This window comes from Scardinius erythrophthalmus (assembly GCF_964197995.2).
Source record: "Scardinius erythrophthalmus genome assembly, contig: HAP1_SCAFFOLD_109, whole genome shotgun sequence".
NCBI lineage: Eukaryota > Metazoa > Chordata > Actinopteri > Cypriniformes > Leuciscidae > Scardinius > Scardinius erythrophthalmus.
In genome coordinates this window covers 71173-77575 of record NW_028296500.1, presented here as the reverse complement: position 1 = coordinate 77575, position 6403 = coordinate 71173, and the positions used below count along the sequence as shown (strand labels likewise).

Here is a 6403-nt window from a genome sequence, read left to right as displayed (position 1 = left end):
AAATAAGAAGAACCCGTCAAAGTCTAGAACTCTTGATTAGTTTGATTCCATAATAACCCAATGGATGAATTGCAAAAAGCAAGTGCATATTTACTATCTGGATGGCAGGCTACCCTAATAAACAAGGTATGCAAAGTGGTGCAATGGATCTCTGGGTCCTACCACCTTGGTGAAAACTTGCTGGGACCCGAGGGGTATATATGCCTCCAGCAAAGGCTTCAGCAGATACCATTGGGGAACAGGCTTTGACCCCATAGGTAATATCTTTTCCCTTCAAGGTTTAGTCATAGAACATCACTGGAACAGAACAATACATCCACACAGAGCAAACTTGAACTAATATAAACTTTTTCTTACAATTAATTTTCACACTTTAATCATATAGTGAACAGTCGTGTTGTAAATACCTAAAGAGTTACATATGCCAAGTAAGAAAACATATAAGTGGCTACATGTGGTGTGATAGAACTTCAAGGCCCTAGGCATAGATATCTATAAAAATCTCATACAGCAATCGTGTGAAAAGCAACATGAAAACAAATAAGAAGAACCCGTCAAAGTCTAGAACTCTTCATTAGTTTGATTCCATAATAACCCAATGGATGAATTGCAAAGCAAGTGCATATTTATTATCTGGATGGCAGGCTAAACGAATAAACAAGGTATGCAAAGGGGCGAAATGGATCGCTGGGTCCTACCACCTTGGTGAAAACTTGCTGGGACCCGAGGGGTATATATGCCTCCAGCAAAGGCTTCAGCAGATACCATTGGGGAACAGGCTTTGACCCCATAGGTGATATCTTTTCCCTTCAAGGTTTAGTCATAGAACATCATTGGAACAGAACAATACATCCACACAGAGCAAACTTGAACTAATATAAACTTTTTCTTGCAATTAATTTTCACACTTTAATCGTTGTAAATACCTAAAGAGTTACATATGCCAAGTAAGAAAACATATAAGTGGCTACATGTGGTGTGATAGAAAGACCATTGTGGCTACTACATTCGTGTTTCCTGGCCTCATGACCTCATTCAAAAAAAGACTCAAAAAACAGCCTGAGCGCAGTTCGCAAGGCGAAACGCTGATCATTATCCTGTGTCTCCTATTATCGGGAGACGTTCATCAATGCCCAGGCCCTGTCTCCAATAGCGTCGATTCGGACAAAATGACGGGCCGCGGCGACGCTGTGTGCGCCCACCCGGCTGGATCCAACGCTGCGAGTGTCTCCGAGCATTTTCACCTGGATTTATCTAGCCAATCGGGACATGGAGATTTGTGTTTTGGGTGCACTAGGCAGGATATGCGTACAACGGAAAGTGCACTACACGAGGATAAACGGTTGACAGTAGATATTTGGAAATTGATGAGGAGAAGAGATTTTCTGCTTAAAAAGGCTTTAAAATCGAATATTGAAAATGATATGCGTCTATTTAAGGATTATCGGAATAAAGTAGTGAAAGAACTAAGGACCTCGAAAGCAAACTTTTTTATTGATTTGATAACAAATGCTAAAGGAAACAATCACTTAGTCTGGAAGCACATTAATACTATTTCTCGGAAAAAAACGTCTCAAAACACTCAACCACGCTAAAGTTATCTGGGACGCGAAATCGAAACCTAGAGGTCTGCTGGGGGGACATTTAAATGTTAGCAGTATTTCCTCTAAAACCGACCAGGTGGAAAAACTCGAACTTGGACTTTATTTGTTTATCGGAGACCTGGTTAACAAAGATATCTCCTCAGGCAGCCTACTGCATTCCAGGCTACAGCATATTTAGAAGGGATAGGCCTACTGGAAGAGGTGGTGGACTGCTTGTATATGTTAAAGAACATTTACAATGCCATCAGATAAATGTGCAAGATAAATTTGATACAGAGATTGAATGTATTGCTTTAACTATAAATGTGTCACCTCAGATGTCATTCATTTTAGCTGGTTTTTATAGACCACCTTCTGCAGATGCTAAATTTTATACATCATTTAAGGAGATTTTAAAACAATTAAATACTCTTGGTAAAGAAGTAATTGTACTAGGGGATTTCAATGTAAATTGGATTGATAAAAACAGTAGGAAAAGGTTAAAGGAAATAGTAGGTCTTTATAATTTTGAACAGCTAATAAAAGGACCGACAAGGATAACCAAAACATCTAAAACACAAATCGACCTGGTCTTTTCAAATAAATCTGACAGAATAATAAAATCTTTTAATTTTATCACAGGTATGTCAGATCATAATTTAGTTCTTATAGCAAGGAAATTAAACAAAAATAGATTTACATTTAGAACAAATAAGAAAGAGGTCTTTTATAAAATACCCAATAAAGATTTGGCACATTTTGACCAAGAGTTGGAGAAGGTAGACTGGAATATTTTGAACTCTAATGATGAAATAGGCTCATTTTGTGGGAGCTTTTTAGATCTAATAAATAACGTTAAGGTGAAATTTATTAAAAAGTGTGTTAACTTGAACAAAAATGCACATTTACCCTGGTTGACAGTAGATATTTGGAAACTGATGAGGAGAAGAGATTTTCTGCTTAAAAAGGCTTTAAAATCGAATATTGAAAATGATATGCGTCTATTTAAGGATTATCGGAATAAAGTAGTGAAAGAACTAAGGACCTCGAAAGCAAACTTTTTTATTGATTTGATAACAAATGCTAAAGGAAACAATCACTTAGTCTGGAAGCACATTAATACTATTTCTCGGAAAAAAACGTCTCAAAAATGTTATGAAATTAAAGTAAACAATGCTTTAACGCAAGAAGAATCAAAGGTAGCTAGTGCTTTTAACAGTTTTTTTAAAGATTCTGTTAATGATTTGGTTGTTGTATTTGGTAACAGAACAAGGGAAATTAGATATGTAGATTCAACTAAACCAGTGTTTCACTTAAGTGAGGTCTCGGAGCAAGAAGTCCTTAAAATTTTACAAGGACTTAAAATTTCAAAGTCACAGGAAATTTATGGATGGTTTGGATTGGATATGGTTTGGATTCGTGTATGATTAGAAGGAATGCTGCTACCCTCTGTCGCCCTACTACTCAGCTAATCAATCGATCCATCAGAGAAGCGGTCTTCCCCGATTGTCTAAAAAAGGCAGTGGTTACACCTTTATATAAGGGAGGAGATAAAGCTGAGCTGGCCAACTATAGACCAGTGAGTATCCTACCTGTAATATCGAAGGTAGTCGAGAAAGCAGTGGCCATGCAACTGATGGATCATTTGAATTATGGAGAGCACCCCCTGAATCCACTTCAGTTCGGTTTCAGAAAACACCATTCGACTGAAACGGCACTGTGTTATTTTGTTGAACAACTCAAAGTCATGTTGGATAAAGGGGGGGTGGTGGGTGCCATATTTTTAGATCTGAAAAGAGCATTCGACATGGTAAACCATAACATCCTGTTATCTAAATTGTCCGCTCACAATATTTCTGACGAGACATTACAATGGTTTAAATCATATTTAGAGAATAGGAAGCACTGCACAAGAATTAAGAGTACTATGTCTTCTTATTTGGATTGCTCAGTTGGGGTGCCACAAGGCTCCATTTTGGGCCCTCTCTTGTTCAGTGTTTATATAAATGATCTTCCAGCTATTTGTCCTGAAGTTCACGTACAAATGTACGCCGATGACGCTGTGATATACGTCTATGCAAAATCAAGTCACGAAGCAGCAACTGTGCTCCAGGGAGCGATGGAAAAAATTTCAGATTGGATGGTGCAATCATGCTTGACACTAAATTATAGCAAAACTCTCTGCACATTTTTTTCAAAAAGGAATACTTCTCACTCTGCGCCGGAAATTATTGTAAAAGGAACAAGGATTCACGAAGCAGAGTCTGTGAAGTATTTAGGCGTAGTGTTGGACAGGACACTGTCATTCAAAAAGCATGTTTCAAAATTGATAAAAACTGTCAAATTTAATTTATCGCAGTTTAGATATATTCGCCCGCAAATGAGCACAGATGCAGCCAAGCTTTATATGCATGCGATGATATTGTCACATTTTACATATTGCATTACAAGTTGGTCTCTATCAACCAACTCTTCGTTACAGCCGCTCCAAAGCTTGTACAAACAGGCACTCAAAATTTTAGATAAAAAACCTGTTTCATACCACTACTGTAATATTGTGAAGAAATATAAATTGTTAACTTTTGAAAACTTCATTTTGTTTTCGAATGTCAGTTTAGTGTATACAATTTTTCATGATTTGGCACCACAGTCACTGAGAATGTTTGTGAAATCGTTTGAAGAGGTAGGACTTAGAACAACGCGAGCCTCCTCCAGAGGAGACTGTTATGTCAACTTTAGGTCCTCTACCTTTGGACAGAATTGCTTCTCTGTGAAAGCTGCAGGGATGTGGAACTCGTTGCCTTTAACTATGCGAGAGATTAGCACCTTGCATCAGTTTAAACTTAATCTGAAGAAGTGGTTGAAAGACGGTCAGATTTGTGATCATTAGCACAAAATTGGTTATTTATGGTATTGTTAAAAATGTTACAAGGTAAATTTAAAAGGGAACTGTAAATAGTTGTAAATACTGCATGTATTGCAATTGCATGTGTAGTGAAGTGCTGCTGTTGGGTAGCACCTCGTTTGCATGTGTTGACTCCGCCCTAGAGGCCCGCAGGTAATCAGCGTCTGATTCATACGGGTATATCAAGGTGGCTGTTTGGCCACCGGACATTGCGTTGATGTGTGACTGTTTCGCCGGCGCGTCATTTCTCTGCGTTCATCCTGGCTGGAGTTGCCGTGCGGTTTGTGGATAAGCACGTGGTGCTGAGTGTTTGCAGTCGTTGTGTTTTCATTCTGGCTGAAGGTGAGTGTGACGGTAGCTGGTTATTATTGCTCGAATCTACCGGACACTAAACGGTTAACCACGTAACTCTTGTCAGGTGCTGTGCGGCTTGTGGAGAAGCGCGTGTTCAAGCTGAGTGTTTACAGTGGTTGATGAACGCGCTTCGTTTGCCGTATACAAACGCACGTCATACTACTACAATAATCATCGCTGGTGTATTGCTGTTTGGCTTTCTGGTAAGTGTCTTTTTGGCTCTTGTGGTCGTATTTATTTTGAGTAATCTTTAGCCATGGGGTTATCTGTGTATTTCAGCTCGCCTTGGTATTATTTGGTTCTCACTCTGTGCTGCCGGACGAATGACGCGATCGCCGCATGTTGGTATGTGTGATCACTGTATTATAATGATGATCCGGTACGGTGTATATTTTAGTTCACATCCGGGCTTTTGCAGGTGAATGAATCTGCTGTTATAAAAGTACGTGAAGACTGCTGCTCGGATTGGGACTTTCATTGCTGCTGTTTTGTTCCCAATATCTTTTACTTTTGTTTATTGTTTTATTTCAATCTGCTGGCCAGTAGTGGCTCTCATGTGAGCACGCTCAGCATTTAGTATATTTTTTAGTTAGTTTGCTTTATTGGGATAACTCAACTGCATTATTTTGTTTGTTTTTGATTTCTTATGGGTTCGCCCTGTATTTCTTTTGTGAATAATATTTGCATTACTTAATAATTTTGTGAGTGATCCTCAGCCTGTCAGAGGAAAGAGGGTTGTGGGTGTGAGCCGGCCTGTGAAGCTGGGACAGGCTGGTGACTGTAAACCAATGCACTGAAAACCTTACTGAAGCCCATAACTGCAGGTTTGAGTGCATCATATATTTTGTTTTGTGATATTGGGTATCGTGGTTGTGCCTTGTAAATTAGAATTCATGTAAACTATTTCTTTTGTTGTAATTCGTTTTTCTTGTCTTTCAGGCACTGTGAGTCCGGAGCAGGAGAGCTAGTTGCTCTATTTGGGTGGTGGGGCCTGATGCACCGTGTGTGTGTGTGGTCTATAGCCTATAGTGATTGATCTTGGTTGATGTGAGGGTGCAGTGTAGTGCACGTGTTTGTGCTTCTCGACCATTGCTGATGTGGAGAAGTTTGTCGCTAGCTCATCCTGCTTCCGGTAATCACAAGTCCTGATAAGTCTGTATTGTTATTGTGTGTGTGTGTGTGTGTGTGTGTGTGTGTGTGGAGTGATGATTGATCCCAATTGCCGCATATTTTAATATTTTACATTTGTCCAATAAAGAATATTTTTGTATTTTCTTATACCCACGTCTCCAATTCCTTGTGTAAGGGAAACACCGAACCTGTGTGTCCTCATTAGGATACTTCTCTGGTTTAGTGACCAGGGTGGCGTAGTCGACTCTTCCTTAAATCTCTTTCCGTAATAAACCTACTGTGCGCCACACATGGTTGTTGAGATGATCCTTTTGTATGTGTTTTATCTGTATTTTGTATTGTGAATGGACTCATTCGTGGGAATGCGCATTGTCCACTGTATTAACCTGCTGTCACTTTGCCTCTGTCCAGGGACTACAGATGAAAATTA

General features: G+C 39.3%; 1 long non-coding RNA gene across 1 annotated transcript; it reads left to right on the top strand.

The window, feature by feature from the left end:
* Window positions 1–4708: 4708 nt before the first annotated feature.
* LOC308686304 lies at window positions 4709–6119 on the top strand. Its single transcript, XR_014029571.1, has 4 exons — window positions 4709–4830; window positions 4907–5045; window positions 5122–5187; window positions 5261–6119. It is a non-coding gene; the product is annotated as an uncharacterized lncRNA (long non-coding RNA).
* The last annotated feature ends 284 nt before the right edge of the window (window positions 6120–6403 follow it).